This window comes from Tursiops truncatus, chromosome 14 (assembly GCF_011762595.2).
Source record: "Tursiops truncatus isolate mTurTru1 chromosome 14, mTurTru1.mat.Y, whole genome shotgun sequence".
Taxonomy (NCBI): domain Eukaryota; kingdom Metazoa; phylum Chordata; class Mammalia; order Artiodactyla; family Delphinidae; genus Tursiops; species Tursiops truncatus.
Genome location: NC_047047.1, coordinates 69,937,664 through 69,954,971, shown reverse-complemented (window position 1 = coordinate 69,954,971; position 17,308 = coordinate 69,937,664). Strand labels below are relative to the sequence as shown.

The window sequence follows — 17,308 nt, the reverse complement described above, 5'->3', positions numbered from 1 at the left end:
CCTTTAAGTAATGTTGGTCTAAATTTGGCATGCAGTTAAACTTTTTGAAATCACTTTGATTTTTTTTGCGATTCACTTTGTTTTGAGGAAGCTTTGGTAGGGTGGGTCCTGGGCATCCTTATTTCCTTGAGCTAATTTAGAGTTGCTACTTTTTGAGGACTTTACTTAATGTTTCATGTATTATTAAAACCGTGTAACTCAGACTGGGACTTGAACACATGCAGCAGGGATTTGAATGCATGCGGCCAGGACTTGAACCAGGCCAAAACTCTGTTTGGGACTCCAACCCACGGTCTTTTAATTAGAGTCACTCACCTGGTGTCTGGACTTACTGAGACTCACGTTCCTTATGTCTTAGCGCTGAAGGAATTCCGCGAGAGGCAAAGTGATAGGCAAGAAGTAGATTTATTAATATAGGACGCTTGTAAGAGATGCAAGCAGGCAGGCAAGGGAGCTCTGCCCTGAGGATTAAGTGGGCTACAATTTTATAGTCAAAGGAAAGGGGGAGGGGAAAAGACTGCCTTCTTCGAGTAGACATGGGGCTTACATCACTAGTTCCTTCTTCGTATCATTCAGGAGAGTGTCTCACCCTATGAGGTCAATCTAGGATTATCATAGCACTTATTCAAGTCAGTAGAAGGGTGGTGACATTTTTCTTCCACCTAATGGCCTGGGGCATATCTTGTGCTTTTATTTATGGCTTTATAGTTAAGCAAGGCTGCTTCATTCCATGACGTTCCAATAGCTTTCTTGAATGATCATTAACTTAACAGTGGTCTCCCAAAGTTTCCTAGGTTTCCCTCTCTATCTATAGTCCCTTAGTGGGACTTCTACAACTACCTGTATAACTATCCTATTCTATCCCTATCATTATGAGGTCTTTTCACTCTACTTGGTGGGAATACAAATTATCTCTACCCTTGTATGAGTTTTGGGACTTCTTTGACCTATTTGTTTTTCATTGGTCCTTTCCCCAACGTTAGGTAGTTTCCTCTCGCAGATGACCTGTCAAAGACTTGAGGGGAGACCTCTACAGATTTCCAGAGCTCTGTGTCTGCAGGTCCCTTCTCTCTGGTACGCTTTAGCCAGATTCTGGCTGCTTTGGCTTCCCTGAACATTGTCAGTCTGTCTCAACTCTCTGAGACTGCCAGGCTCTGTTGAAGTCCTCCCTCTCTACCCTGCATCCTGGAAACTGCTTCAGGGGTGTAAAGTGAGGCAGTTGGAGGTCTCACCTAATTTTTTTCCCCTTTTCTCAGGGATCCCACTCCTGCTTTGACTGTTGTCCAATAGCTGAAAGCTGTTGTTTATTTTATCCAGTTTGGTTGTATAACCAGAAGGATTAATCAGGTCCCTGTTACTCCATCATGGCTGTTTGTAGAAGTACTCGATTATCTTTTCCTTCTTTTCTGTGGGTTAAGATGTGGACCTAAATAAAAGAAGCCAGGAAATCATTTGGCTTGTTCTCAGTGTTTCAGGTGTTAGGCTTAACTGTAACTGAGGCAGAGGAGTCCCTAGTTGCCTATGGTCCAAACCCTTTGATAATAATAAACAGGCAATTTTGGTACATCCCTTCTCACTTTCATTCTCTGGAACCTACTGCAGTGGTAGGGTGGTTGATCAAGAATTATGGTATTCTGAATCTTGGTTAGGTACTACATAGTTTTAATAAGTTCTTAATACTCTTATTTTCAACTGAATTAAGACCTATTTTTACTTACTTTTTCTCAGCTGTTTCAATTTGCTATTACCTTTAATTTTATCAGGGTTTTTTTGGCTATGTTATTTGCTAGTAAGTTATCTATCTGGTTGTCATTTTTCACTGGGTTGTATTTACTTCATCATGTGTTTTTCTGCATCACAGTAACCTTTAGGATCTTGGAAGGGTTTGATCTTTATTCATTATTATCTTTAGTTTTGTTCCTGCTTCTCTGTTCTTGCTTTCCTTTACCCAGAAATGAATGAGCAAATAAGTGACTGAATAGACATAGACAAATATATTCACACATATATACACACAGTGCATTTTCTCAATTCTAAGACTATTAATTGTGATATATACTATTGATTGAATATACTTTAAAGAAAGAAGAAACATTAAATTTATTTTTCACATCCTTCTTAGAAATTAATTGACAGAAGCATACATTTATCCATACAGTTTCTATACCATCTTCTTTGGAATCGTAATGCAAGAGTGTGTCTAATCCTTTTTCATACTAACATACTGATTTTCCTCACCTGTTGCTGCTTTTCTATACATTATGATTGTCAGTATAGTTTTGAGTCATATGGGAAATGTTTGGAATTTAACTGCTTTTCTTTGTTGGCTAAATTCATGGTTTCAGTTTTTCTATAAACTGTGAATTAAATAACTTCTTTTTTGAGTCAGCTGGAAACTTTTGACAGATATCCAGCCCTTGGGTAATAGTACTTTGTAAAATGTAAATTGGTCACACCAGTGTCTCCCAGCTCTGCTAATTCTGTGATCTATTTTGAGGGACTGGGTAATTTCTACTGCCTTTAATTGCTCTTGCTTGTCTCGCAACAGACAATTTTTGCATCACAATAGCTTTTTATTTCAGTGCTTTCTGAAAACATTTTCAAGCGACAGTTAGGCTTTCAGATTTAACTTAAAATTCAAAGGCTTGTGAGTTTATCTGTGCAGTAAATTCAGCTGTGGTGATATTTGGATAAACAGATACCTTCTATGGGAAGGTATTTCCCATAGGTTTACACATGGGCAAGCAGTTACATACATCACAACTTACTCTTTTGCTTAACTACTGGTACCTTTTTTGGACATTAATTCTGATACTTCTCCTAGTTTCAGAAACCTAAAAATATTATTTTAAGAAAAGCATTTTTAGAATTGAGAAAATATGATTTAGGAATTCAGTATACAATAGCAAGCATAAAGTCTATCAAGTGATAGAATTATTTCATTAATTTTTGAGGTGATCAGGTAGCAGTTAGAAAAATTAGTGTTGAACCTGTCTGTATGCAAATGTATGGTTAACTTTTTAAAAACTGGAAAACTAGTGAAACTATGCAAATAGTAACCCAAAATAAGAAGACTCAAAAATTGACTAAAAAATTAAGTACATCTATATGAAAAAACCAGCACAAAATTAAAAAGAAAAATAACAAAATGGAAAATATTTACAAATTTGACCTTAAATCCTATCTAAAATAACTATGAATATTTTAAAAATATTTACAACACTAAGATTCCAGTAAGTACATTGATAAAGTCGTGTCCATTAGGTCAAAATAGAGTTTACATAGAGTAAACAAACGTAAGGAAAAGAGTTCAACCTCCTGGGTAATTAACTGAAACAATAGTGAATAACCTTTTTGTACTTATTGAATAACTGTAATAAATTAGGGAATGAAGTACTCATGCATTGTTTTGGAATTGGTACAGCTGGCCTCCATAAGTACCTTTTTGTACTTATTGAATAACTGTAATAAAGTAGGGAATGAAGTACTCATGCATTGTTTTGGAATTGGTACAGCTGGCCTCCATGGTTTTCTGATGAGAAATTCCCCTGTAGGTAATGCATTGTTTTTCTCTGGCTGCTTACAGGATTTTTTTCTTTGTGTTTAGTTTGAGAAACTTTATTATAATGTGTGTATGTTTGGATTTCTTTGGGTTTAACCTGTTTGCAGTTTGCTCAGCTTCTTGAATTTGTTAGTTTATGATTTTCACCAAATTTGAAAAACTGTCATCCATTATTTCTTCAAATAAGTTTTCAGCCCACATTTTCTCTCCTCTTCTTCTGGGATTTTGATGATGTGAATGTTAGATCTTATGTAATTGTTCCACAGGTCCCTGAGGCTCCGTTATTTTTTTCAATCTATTCTTTTTCTTTTTCTCTTTTTCAGACTGGATGATTTCTATTGATCGATCTTTAAGTTCACTTTCTTTAAGATCGACTCTTTCTTCTGTTATCGACATTCTGCTGTTCAGACCATCCGTTGAATTTAATTTTGGCTATTGTATTTTTCAGTTCTAAAATTTCCATTGATCCTTCTCTATGTCTTCTGTTTCTTTGCTGTGACTTTCTGTTTTCCCATTTGTTTCAGTAGTGTTTGTAATTGCATTTTGGTTCATTTTACGGATAGCTGCTTTAAAATCCTCGTTAGATAATTCAGACATGTTTGTCATCTCAGTACTGGTGTCTGTTAATTGTCTTTTCTCATTTAAGTTGAGATCTTTTTGTATATTGCTTTATTTTTTCATGCATATAGTTATAAAAACAAGTTACGAGAATAAGAACAAAGAGGAAATAGAACTAATCTAGCTGTATAAACTCAATTTCTTTCCCTATAAAGTAGAAATAATAATATCTACTTCACAGATTTTTTATAAACACTACATGAGAACACATACATAAAATATCCATCTCAGTCCCTGGCATATAACAATGCTCAGAAAATACTAGTTAACTTTGCTTTTCTTTTTTCTGATTATAGTATTTTGAAATCATTACTGTCAACTACTTGGCATTTTAAGGGAAGAGGTTCTTTAAAAGAAGTCTTAACCTTCCTTTCCTAACTAGTTCTCTAAATTGTAATTACTTAATACAAAGATCAGCGTCTTCCACATTACTGTCTTAGCTTTTTTGTTGGGGGATGTACCTTTTTGTTGTTAAACCTAGATTAGTTTTCTCCTTGTCTAGGTCCTAGGTAATTCATCCACTTTCTTCTGTTCCTTAGAGACTCTTTTCTATCTCCAACACTTATCCAGGGCAGAAGTGGAGTGACGTATTGGCAGCTCCCCCTTACTTGCCAGCATGATAAGTACACTTTCCCTTTTTTGCTTTTAGGATTTTACAGCTAAGCTTTACGGGAAAGGTAGGAGTAAGAGGTAGAGAAGGGGTGCTGGTCATGACAGAAATAAACACAGAGGTGTGACAAAGCTTAGGAAATCCTAATAACTTCTTAAAGTCATTGGTAGTCTCTGACTCTTGCTGAGTTGGTAACTGGATGCCCTATTTCAGGGGTCCCCAACCTCCGGGCTGTGGACTGGTATCAGTCCACAGCCTGTTAGAAACGAGGCCGCACAGCAGGAGGTGAGTGGCAGGGTGGGTTAGTGAGGGAAGCTTCATCTGCTGCTCCCCGTCACTCGCATTACCGCCTGAACCATCCCCCCCACCATCCGTGGAAAAATTGTCTTCCACGAAACCAGTACCTGGTGCCAAAAAGGTTGGGGACTGCTGCCCTATTGGACTGATGCATCTTGATTTTTTTCTGCTTTCTCCTAAAACCTCTCTGACTTTCATGATGCAGAGTTTTTCCTGAGAAAGTGACATTTAAGCTAAAATTCTGAAAGATGAGTTAGGAGTTACTAGGTGAGAGCGGAAGAATGTGCAGGAAGACAGAACCAGCATATCTGAAGTTCTTGAAGTAACGAAGGAGCATATTGGAGGTACTAAAAGAATGTCAGTACAGAAATAAAAATGGTGTGGTATCGGCAAAGGGATAGATGCATAGATCATTGGAACAGAGTAGACAGTCCAGAAATAGGATCCACAGAAATATCGTCAGTTGATGTTTTTTTTAAAAGGGTAGAGTTAATATTTTATTGTCACTTATCAGATGGCAGTTAGGTATATAGTGTTTATACTTGACCTTTCCTTTTTGTAAATAAAAAATTACAAGTTTTAGACAGCCAATGGCTGTTTGCTGGTCATGTCTTCAGAAAACATGATGAGGTTAATTCATTAATGGTGGCTTCAAGGTTTTCCTTACTGGTGCCAGAAAATTCACCCACTTTCTGTTCCTTTTTAAAAAACTGGAAGGTTGCCATGCATTTGACTTCACACTCTGAAGCAACATCCTGACAGTCATCCACATCTACTTTGAGGAACACCACGTTGGAATACTTTTCAGAGAGAGAATGAAAGAAAGGCTTGATCATTTCGCAAGTCCCACACCATGTGGCTGAGAAGTCGACTACTAGGAGTTTCTCTCCTGCATTGTTCAAGGCCTCCTGAAAAGCATACTTTCTCTTAATCTGCTTCACCATTTTGGCTGCTGGGGTCTGATGAGCGACCTCACGGTGGAAGCAATGAAAATGGATCCAAGGGGCTGGACAGAGCTTTGGCCAGTTGATTTTTGACAAAGTTGCAAAAGCAATTCAGGAGAGAAACAGTGACCTTTTTAGTAAATGGTGTTGGCTTTGCATTCATATGCAAAAAAGAATCTTGATTTATACTTCACACTTTATATAACAATTAATTCAAAATGCATCATAGATCTAAATGTAAACTGTGAAACTGTAAAGTTCTTGGAAGAAGGCATAAGGGAGAATATTTGTGACTTGAGGTTAGGCAAAGAATACTTAGATATGACACCAAAAGCATGATCCACTAAAGGAAAAAAATTGATAAATTGGACTTCATAGAAATTAAAAGCTTTTTGCTCTGTGGAAGACACTGTTAAGAAAATAAAAATACAAGCTACAAAGTGGGAGTAAATGTTTGACTATCACGTATCCAATAAAGGACTTATGTTAAGAATATATAAAGAACTCTCAAAACTCAAGAGTAAAGAAACAAATAGCTAAGTTTAAAAATGGGCAAAAGACATAGACATTCCGTCAAAGAGGATATAAGGTTGATAAATAAATACATGAAAAGATGTTCAAAATCATCATTTCTTTTAAAAATCATTTTCTTTTAAAATCAAAATCATTTCTTTTAAAAAAAGAAAATTTGGAATTTGCAGAAAAGTTGCAAAGGTAGTACAGGGTGAAATTTGTTAGTCTTTCCTTCTTTTTGATAGCGCTGACACTTTTGAATAGTACTGGTCTGGTATTTTGTAGAATATCCCTCAGTTGGGTTTGTCTGATGTTTTTCCGATGATTACACTTAGGCTATAGTGTTTTGGGAAGAATACTACAAGAGGTGAAGGACCCCTTTCTTTACATTATATCGCGGAGTACAGTATCAACGTTATTATCACTGGTGGCGTGGTGGTGTTAACCTTAATGATTTTTTTTTTACACTTTGGAAAACAGTTTGGTACTTTTTTATGGAGTTAAACATACAGTACCATATAACCCAGCAACCACCCTCTGGGTACTTACTCTAGAGGACAAAAACTTAATTTCACATAAAAATCTCTACACAAATGTTCATAGCAGTTCTATTCATAATCACCCCGAACTAGAAACAACCTGATGTTTTTCTGACGGGTAAATAGATAAATGATGGTACATCCGTACAGTAGATTACTATTCAGCAACAAAAAGGAATAAATTATTATTTTTAATTTATTTATTTTATTTATTTTTGGCTGCATTGGGTCTTAGTTGCTACACGCAGGTTTTCTCTAGTTGCGGTGAGGGGGGGCTCCTCTTCGTTGCAATGCGCGGGTTTCTCATTGTGGTGGCTTCTGTTGTTGCGGAGCACGGGCTCTAGGCATGCAGGCTTCAGTAGTTGTGGCATGCAGGCTCAGTAGTTGTGGCTCACGGGCTCTAGAGTGCAGGCTCAGTAGTTGTGGTGCACGGGCTTAGTTGCTCCGCGGCATGTGGGATCTTCTGGACCAGGGCTCGAACCCATGTCCCCTGCAGTGGCAGGTGGGTTCTTAACCACTGCGCCACCAGGGAAGCCCAGGAATAAATTACTGATTCTTGTGACAACTGGATGAAATTTCTGTTGGGGTAATGGAACTTTCTGTATTGTGGTTGTGATGGTGGTTACATGACTCTATATGTATTGCTAAAACTCATAGAACTGTACATGCAAAAAAGTTTCTTTTATTGTATGATAGTTTACAAAATGTAATTCTTAAAAAGTGAAGCTAAAGTAAAAAGAAAAAAGAGTACATACCTGGAACACAGAGAACAATGGCAAAAATAGCAAAAATGGTACGACTGAAGAATGGAGAGTAACCACATCATTTAGTCCTTGTAGGACTTAATGGACTTTAAGCAGGGGAATGACCTGATCAAGACATTTTAAAAGAGAGGTTTATGAAGTCTCTTTGATCTTTAGTGTGGAGAATGCATTGATGGGAGATAGATTGAAGATCTAAGAGGAAGAATAGAAAATAAGACATTTCTTGCATCTTTCCCACAAATTTTGGTAAAACCCAATTCCTGAAGTCTATTTTTGGTATTAGGATCTTGTGATGATAAGAATAATTATAATTACAAGCACTCCTTTTGACTTTTTTAATACAACCTATATTTTTGTACATTATACTCTGCTTTTCATGTGAATAAATGAGACTCAGTTACCAACTAACATGATTTTGCCTAGTTGTGTCTATCCAATATTTTGGATTCAAAAGTGTTACCATCTTAAAAAAAATTACTTATGCAGTTCTTGGTATATTATTATATTTGCTCTTATTTTGTAAAAATGAGTAGAAGATTAAAGAAATTCAGCTGAGAATGATAAGTATGCTTATAAATTGAATATTAGTTAAGACCAAGATGAAAATTACAAATCTTTGGTTTCAGTCAGCGCTTATTGGATTAAAGAACATTAATCCAATATTGTGTGTGAAGTAAGAGAACAGATTTTTAAGAAAATGTGGAAACGTAATTATATTGTTGACAACAGGTTAGGTGAAATTAGGGACATACATGTTTTTGAAAAACTTAATAGTATCCCCCTTTTATCTTTTCACACATTTTAGTTTTCATACAAATTTTCGGGAGTAGAGTATATATAAATATAATGAATTTCCTGCAATGCTAGTGTTGCTATACGAAAATCTATTATGTCAAACTCATGAAATTGCCATTTTTTGAAGGCAAAAATGTTAGAATGTTGGCAGTTTTGTGTGGTTGAACCTAATATTTTTTTCCCAGATTGATTACATTCTTGTCTATAAGTTCTTGATTTAGAGAAGGGTATGTTTTATAGTTAATTTTCTAGGAGGTATATCTTGGTTCTGGTTCTGTACAAAAGTCAAAAAAGATTCATTGATTCGCAAAGAGACAGCAAAAGTGTGAATTAATGTTCTTTTTTTAAACATAAGTTTTACCCACAGAAGTAATTCTCCTTTTTGAAATGCTAAAAAGATTGGTGAAACTAAAGTCCATCTTGAGCATTTCTACAGTCCTGGTTCTTTCCTCTTCTCTCCGTGGTGTCTATTTGGTGTCTATCTTTTCAGATATTTTCAGTCCATTTATATTTATGTACTTACATATATACACTGATTTATATATGTAAGTATACATATATACACACATATTTGTAGGAAATATATAGTATTGTATGGATTATTTTTTGTAAGGGGTATATTTATATATTTTGGCAGTATGATTTTTTCACTCTCCAGCATGTTTAGATCTGTGTTTTGTTGTTGTTATTTTCAGTTTCTGCATTGTGTTTTGTACGATAGCTGTACCAGTTTTATTTGGGCCCTCAGGGTTTTTACTGCAGATTGTTTATAATTTTTTAAAACTACAAACAGTGGAGTCAGGAGTGTCCTGTATGTACTTTCTAATGCACCTGCATGATAGTTCCTTTAAGATAAAAAGAAGTGGAATTGCTGAACCGTATGGTATATGCACTTTAAATGTTTTATAGGGAAATTTTCAAGTAGACAAAATAGAAGAGTGAACTTCTACTCACCTTCAACAGTTATCATCCCATGATCAATCTTGTTTTATCTGTACTCTCACTTTATCCCTTCTCACATTTTTGAAACAAATTGAGATATCGTGTCATTTGATCTGCAAATATTTCATGTGTTTCTGGAAAATATAAGGTCTTTTTTTTTTTTTGGAGAAAAACACTATTATCACACTTGAAAATTAACAATAATTCTTTTTTTTAAATTTTTATTTATTTAATTATTTACTTACTGGCTGTGTTGGATCTTCTTTGCTGCATGTGGGCTTTCTCTAGTTGTAGAGAGTGGGGGCTACTCTTCGATGTGGTGTGCAGGCTTCTCATTGTGGTGGCATCGCTTGTTGTGGAGCAGGGGCTCTAGAGCGCAGGCTCAGTAGTTGTGGCGCACAGGCTTAGTTGCTCAGCAGCATGTGGGATCTTCCCAGACCAGGGCTTGAACCCGTGTCCCCTGCATTGGCAGGCGGATTCTTAACCACTGCGCCACCAGGGAAGCCCAACAATAATTCTTTAGTATCATTAAATATTCAGTCAGTGTTCAAATTTTAAACTGTTTTAATGTCAGAAACATTTTCTTCCATATTTTTTTACTTGTTTGAATTAGGATCCAGATGAGGTTTACAGTTTGATTGGTTGATACACCTTTAAAAAAAAGTCTTTCAAACTATTTTTCCTCTTTTTCTCCCTCCCTCTCTTTCTCCCATCCCTTCTCTCTCTCTTTCACTCCATCTCCCTGATTCCCCTTTCTTTCTCTGTCTACAGCTTCCTTTCTTCCTCCCTCCCTCCTTCCTCCCATCCTTCCCTCCCTTGTCTCTCTTTTTTAAATTTTGCAGTATTGATTGAAGAGACTGGGTGGTTTGCCCTGCACATTTTTTCCATACTCTAGCTCTTGCTTACTGCATCCCATGGCATTGTTTAACTTGTTTTTTGTTCTCTGCATTTTCTGTAAATTTTTAGTTAGGTATGGAGGCTTGATGTGATTCAGGTTTGATTTCTTTTTGTTAAGACTGTTTTATAGAAAGTGTTGTCATTTTCTATAAGGAGGCACATATATAGGGTGATGATACATGCAATTTTTTTTTAAGATTTTTTTTTGATGTGGACCATTTTTAAAGTCTTTATTGAATTTGTTACAATATTGCTTCTGTTTTATGTTTTGGATTTTTGGCCCCGAGGCATGTAGGATCTTAGCCCCCCAAACCAGGGATCAAACCTGCACCCCTTACACTGGAAGGCGAGGTCCCAACCACTAGACAGCCAGGGAAGTCCCGATACATGCAGTTTTGATTTGGAAGATATTGCCAGATTGTCTTCCAGAACTGTTGTTTCAGTCTATACCTTTATCATTAGGTTTTTGAGAGTATCATTTCATACACTTGTGAACTGTTACCGTCTAGCTTTCAAATTTTTTGGAAAATGTCTTCTTAGTCTTTAATATTTAATTCACTAATTACTAGTAAGGTTTTTTTTTCCTATTTTTTATTTTTTAGGGTTATTTGTATTTTTTCTAACGGGAATTGCCTATTCACAGTATGCTTTGTTTCTTATCCTGTTGGTTGTTGAACATTTTTCTTATTGATTTGTAGAATTTCTTTAGGTCTTTTGATTACTCATCCTTTTTTTCTTTTTTCCTGTTTTTATGATGCCAGATATTTTCTCTTAGGTTTTTACTAGTCTTTCATTTTGCTTATATTGTCCTTTGGTATACAGAAATTATACCAGTCAGGTCAATCAGTCTTTTCCTTTATGACTTATGTGTACTTTTTAGTTTATGTGAGAAAGGTTTCTTTGCCTAGAGGCATAAAAGTATTCACTTACATTTTTTTAATTATAAAGAACACGTAACATAAAAATTGCCATCTTAACCATTTTTAAGTGTACAATTGAGTAGTATTAAGTACATTCACCTCGTGCAGCTGATCTCCAGAACTTTTTCATCTTGCAAACTGCAACTTTATACCCATTAAATAACAATAACTTGAGATTAAGTTTTCATGTTTAGGTATTTTATCCTCTGACTTTTTTTTTTCTTTTTCTTCCTTTTTTTTTACTTTTGATATCTGGTAGGATAAATAAAACTGGTTTGTTGTTTTCATAATTCTCTTTGTTATTTAAATATATATGTATATGCATATACATGTCTTTTCTCTACGTTATTAATATACTTCGTAAGAGGCATGAAAAATTCTGCTAGGATATTATCTGGATTTATATATTAATTTGAGGAAAATTATTTTTATTAGGTATATTGACTGTTTCTACATTCAAACTCGAAAGTTTTGTTCTTTTGGAAACTTAGTTTTCTACTAGAAGACCTTACTCATATTCCACAGAATTCTTTATTCCTAGGTAATTTTTATTTTTGTTTCTTCTGGGACGGAGTGATTCTGATTTTTAAAAAAAAATTGTAGTCTGTCTGTTCCCAGTTCTGATTTCCCCTTTCCCTCCTTTATTTTACTTTACATTTTCACAGCATTTGTCACCTTCTAGCAGATCTGATAATTTACCTATTTAGTATGTTTGTTGTTATTACCTATCTTTCTTACCTTCTCCCCAAATCTAGAATGTAATTTCTACAAGGACAGAGATCTGTCTTTATGAGTTTTATATTCCCTTTGAGTTTTATAAGGATAGGTATTCACGTTATATGTAAATAATGACTTTTGGGGAGTCTTTTCCTTTCTAGCATTAATATATTTTTTTCCTTAATTTATTGCATTGGGTAAGCCTTCCAGTACTGTGTTGAATAGTACATGTGATTTCGCACATTATTAACTTGTTCTTAACATACATGAGAATGCATCTGTTACTTTATTCATAGGTATAATGTTTACCATTGGTTTCTGATAGGTTTTAACAAAGTAGGGAAGTTCATTTTCTGTTCTTACCTTGCCAAGAGTTTTTATTTTTGAATTTTGAATTTTATCAATGGGAAAAGGCACATAAATAATCCCTCGGGGAGTTTTCTCTTTGTAGATGATACCACGAAGAGGCAGGAGAGTTGAACATACAGTGGTTGCTAAGAAACAGAAACTGAGGAGACCTTTTGGTCATCTTACAGGGGTGGAGAGACTGTTGGAGTTCAGGGTTACCAAGGCATCTAGAGCTTGAATGACCAAGATGGTGAAGAGAATGTTAGCATAGAGAATTGAACCAAAAGCCTGAACCATGTTTCCACCAGAATTTGTTGCAGGTTAGTAAACTGCACAAGCCAATAGGCAGAAAAGTTGAGCTGAAGGTGACTACTAAGAGGTTGAGAAGCTAAGCAGAATTTTCAGCAGTCTCATGGTACTAAAGAGAGGAGTTCTGATACATATCTGAGGCTTTCAGTTGAGATCTCTAAATAACTATATCCTAACAGTAAGGGTGAACCAGAGAAGGAGACCAGGTCTTTTTTTTTTTTTTAATTGAAGTATAGTTGATGTATAATGTTACGTCACAGGTGTACAATATAGTGATTCATAATTTTTAAAGGTTATACTCCATTTATAGTTATTATAAAATATTGGCTATATTCCCTGTGTTGTACAATATATCATTGTAGCTTAGTTTATACATAATAGTTGTGCCTCTTAATTCCATACCCCTGTGTTGCCCCTCCCCTTTCCCTCTCCCCACTGGTAACCACTAATCTGTTCTCTATATGTGTGAGTCTGCTTCTTTTTTGTTATATTCACGAGTTTGTTTTATTTTTTAGATTCCATATATAAGTGTTATCATACAGTATTTGTCTTCCTGTGTCTGACTCATTTCACTTAACATAATACCCTCTAAGTTCATCCATGTTGCTGCAAATGGCAAAATTTCATTCTTTTTTATGGCTGAGTAGTATTCCATTGTGTGAGTGTGTGTGTGTGTGTGTGTGTGTGTGTGTGTGTGTGTGTGTGTGTACACATATACCACATCTTCTTTATTCATTTATCTCTTAATAGACACTGAGGTTGCTTCCATATCTTGGCTATTGTAAATAATACTGCTATGAACATTGGGGTGCATGTTGATAAGTCTTAATATGATTGAAAATTGGCTTCAAATTAGCTTAATCTCTGATTGGATTAGCTCCTGTTGCCTACCAGAAACTAAAGAAAATCTTCTATTGAAAAAGATAATATCAGTCACAGCCTCTACAGTTTTTGTTATGCAATACCTGACATTCAATCTCCAGATTCCAGGCATGCCAAGAGTCATGAACAAGAGAAAAACAGATATAGAAACACATGATCAGATGTGGACTTCAGTGCCACTTCCTTCACCCCTCTTTTGTTTTAGACAAGAAATCTATCATTTGATTTGTTTTTCCCCTATAGTTAAAGCATCATTTCTCTCTCGCCGTTTTCATTACATTTTCTTTGTCTTCAGTTTTCAGAAGTTTAACTGTGAACTGTCTTGATATGGATTGCTTTGGGCTTATGCTGTGTAGGATTCACTTAGCTTCTGGAGTCTGTAAGTTTGTGTGTTTTGCCAAGCTTGAGAAGTTACAAGTTTTTGTTTCTTAGAGGACTTTTTCAGTCTTACTCTCTTTCTTCTCTCTTTTTGGGACTCAGATGACATGGAAGATAAATTTTTTTTTTTAAGATTTTAAAAAAATTATTATTTTTAAAAAAATAAATAAATAAATTTTTGGCTGCGTTGGGTCTTCATTGCTGCATGCGGGCTTTCTGTAGTTGTGGTGAGCAAGGGCTGTTCTTCGTTGCGGTGCACAGGCTTCTCATTGCGGTGGCTTCTCTTGTGGAGCACAGGCTTTAGGCGCGTGGGCTCTAGAGCGCAGGCTCAGTAGTTGTGGTGCATGGGCTTAGTTGCTCCACAGCATGTGGGATCTTCCCAGACCAGGGCTTGAACCTGCGTCCCCTGCCTTGGGAGGCGGATTCTTAACCACTGCACTGGGGAAGTCCTGGAAGGTAAGTCTTTTGTTGTAGTCCCACAGGACCCCAAGGCTTTGTTTATTTGTTTTCAGTTTTTTCTCTCTGTTGTTCAGATTGGGTAGTTTCTATTGTTCTGTCTTCCAGTTCAGTGATTCTTCCCTCTTTCCTCTCCATTCTACTGTAGTTCTCATCTGTTGAGTCTTTTGTTTCAGTTTTTATATTTTTTCAGTTCTGAAGTCTTTTCTTTTTGGTGTATTTTTTCTTTGTTGAGACTCCCTATCTTTTTGTTTATTTGTTTCAAGCATGTGCATAACTGCTCTTTGAGACATTTTTATAATGGCCACTTCAAACATTATGTCAGGAGGGGTGCCATCAGGGTTCTAAGCCAGGATCTACCTCTCAATAACTTTATGAATCCGGGCAACCTCTGGGGTTTTTATCTGTAATTTAATCTCTATGTACCTCACTTTTCACATGTGTAAAATGGGATTAATAACAGTAATTAGTGACAGTAACTGCTTCACAGAATTATGGTAAGGGTAGAGTTAATATGTATAATATATTTATAGCATTAGCTAAGCACATAATATATGTTCAGTAGATATTACTTAACACTAAAAAAAAAAGTCTTCATCAGATAATCTTACCATCTTCCTCATCTTGGTATTGGCTTCTGTGGATTGTCTTTTTTCATTCAGTTTGACATATTTCTTGTTATGATGAGTGTTATGAGAGTTCTTGTTATGATGAGTGATTTTTATTTGATACCTGGACATTTTGGATATTATGTTCTGCGACTCAGGATCTTATTTACACATTCTGATGTAGTTGGCTTCTTCTGGCACTGCTCCAACATGGGAAAGAGGGGAGTGCTCTGTCACATTACTGCCCAGAGGGGATAGAAGTCCAAGTTCCTCACTCTGCCTCTGTTGACTCTCAAGTTGGTGGGAGATTCCTCATTACTGCTTGTCAGGGATGGGAGTTCTGGCCTCCACTGACTTTTCCTTGGCTGGGAAGGCAGGTGTGCCTCAGTGTACACCTGTACTGAGGGGGAGGGGAGGGCCTTTTTACTGTTGGGCAGTGGTGAAAGGCCTGACTCCACTAGGCCTCTTCTGACACCAGCCTACACCAGGAAGGGGGAAGTATACCTTCTTACTGCCAGGTGGACATCTAAGCTTTCCATGTGGTCTTCACTGACACCAAGCGGAAGGAGGTCTCATTGTCACCTGGTAGGGACCAACTCCCAAATGGCCTTCTCTGACACCCCTGTGGTGCGGAGTATGGGGTGCCTTGTCACAGTTTGGCAGAGGTGGAAGTCCAGGCTCTCCACTTGACCTTTGCTGGTGATGCTGGCGCCACAGTTCTGTTTTGTTTTGTTTTATAGTGTTTGTCTGGGTATAACAGCTTTTTGTCTAGATTGTTTCTTTCCTGATCTTTTGGCTGGGAGAACAGGAATTTGTTTTGTTTGTTTGGTTTTTTGGAGGGTCTGGGCCTATTGGTATTTCTAGGTTGCCAGCTTCTTCAACTCCAAGTCTAGAATATATAGGGCACAGAAGAAAACCCATAGAACTCACCACCATGTTGTTTTCCTTAGATCTGGTGATTTCTACCTGATCTGCTTTCATTTCTCCACCTTTAGAGTCTTCTTTTTTTTTTTTTTCCCGGTACGCGGGCTTCTCACTGTTGTGGCCTCTCCCGTTGCGGAGCACAGGCTCCGGACGGGCAGGCTCAGCGGCAATGGCTCACGGGCCCAACCACTCCGTGGCATGTGGGATCTTCCCGGACCGGGGCACGAACCCGTGTCCCCGGCATCGGCAGGTGGACTCTCAACCACTGCGCCACCAGGGAAGCCCTTGCCTTTTAATTTTATATGTTTTCTTTCTTATGTATAGAAGTTTAGAAGATAAGTATGTATTCAGATTTCTTCTAATTTTTTCTCTTTTCTTTTTTCAGTGTAGAAAAATCCAAAGATTTGACACACTTAAGTGAATGCAGACACACACATATACTTAGACTTTTTTAAATTTTAAAAACATAATGGGAATCTAAAAGAAAAGAAAAGGAATGTCATTTAAGTTGCAATTATTTGACTTCTTTTTGTCATATGTTTATTGGCTGTTGGTCTTCTATCATTTAAAAATTTTTTTAACCATTTTTTAAATTGAAGTATAGTTAATTTACAGTGTTGTGTTAGCTTCAGGTGTACAGCAAAGTGATTCAGTTATATATATATATTCAGTTATATTCAGATGTGTGTATATATATATATATATATATATATATACACTTTTCCAGATTCTTTTCCACTATAAGTTATTACAAGACATTGAGTATAGTTCCCTGTGCTATACAGTAGGTCCTTATCTATTTTCTATATAGTAGTATATATCTATTAATCCCAAACTTCTAGTTTACCCTCCCCCCCAACCTGCTATACCCTCTAGTAACCGTTTGTTTTGTATGTCTGAGTCTGTTTTGTAAATAAGTTCATTTATATCATTTTTTTTAGATTCCACATATAAGTGATATCATATGGTATTTGTCTTTCTCTGTCTGACTTACTTCACTTAGTATGATCTCTAGGTTCATCCATGTTGCTGCAAATGGCATTATTTTGTTCTTTTTTTATGGCTGAGTAGTATTCCATTGTGTATATGTACCACATCTTCTTTTAGTATTCCATTGTATATATTATCCATTCCTCCATTGATGGGCATTTAGGTTTTCTTTCAGGTCTTGGCCATTGTAAACAGTGCTGCAGTGAACATTGGGGTGCATGTATCTTTTTGAATTAGAGTTTTGTCCAGGAGTGGGATTGCAGGATCATATGGTAACTCTATTTTTAGTTTTTTA

General features: G+C 36.3%; 1 protein-coding gene and 1 pseudogene across 8 annotated transcripts in view; one reads left to right on the top strand and one right to left on the bottom strand.

The window, feature by feature from the left end:
• The window catches only part of NCOA1 (nuclear receptor coactivator 1), a 260,501-nt gene that overhangs the window by 76,603 nt on the left and 166,590 nt on the right, over positions 1-17,308 (top strand). The window lies entirely within an intron of this gene.
• LOC101328520 (thioredoxin pseudogene) lies at positions 5,693-6,031 on the bottom strand (annotated as a pseudogene).